Genomic DNA, 538 nt, shown 5'->3' with positions numbered 1-538 from the left:
TCTCGATACAACTTTTAATAATACACAAAATTTCCACAGTCACTTTAAACTTGACAACTTTTATAACACACACTATAAATCACAGTGATTCTATTTCTTCAATCACGCTGGTTTTTCTCGCCAGGCTTATATACTAAAAAGAGGGCGTCTTGATCAGATTAGAGTTGCCGGGCAAATTCATGATCCTTCGAGAAACTCCAGCACACATGCTCCCAGCGTCACGTGACTTTCGCTGTCCTAACAATATGCACGTGTTTCTATCTTCTTGAATTATTAATTTATCCTTTATTTCGTGTATATGCAGTAAAAGTGATCATCCCGAGTAAGTAAAAGAAAATACACGCACTGTTTTTAATAATAGTTAGGTAAACAACGATTTATAAGCATAAGGAAGAATTTTATTAATGGTAAGAGGTATTGTCATGTACATATTTCCATAGAACATTGGTTTGTCTTCTTCGGACTAACGTTCTGTCAAAACATGTAATATGTTCCACCATCAATAAAATTCTTGTTTGTGCTTCTTTAGACCAATGTT

The sequence above is a fragment of the Limulus polyphemus genome, unplaced genomic scaffold (assembly GCF_000517525.1).
Source record: "Limulus polyphemus unplaced genomic scaffold, Limulus_polyphemus-2.1.2 Scaffold440, whole genome shotgun sequence".
NCBI lineage: Eukaryota > Metazoa > Arthropoda > Merostomata > Xiphosura > Limulidae > Limulus > Limulus polyphemus.
Note: the sequence above shows the minus strand (reverse complement) of the source record.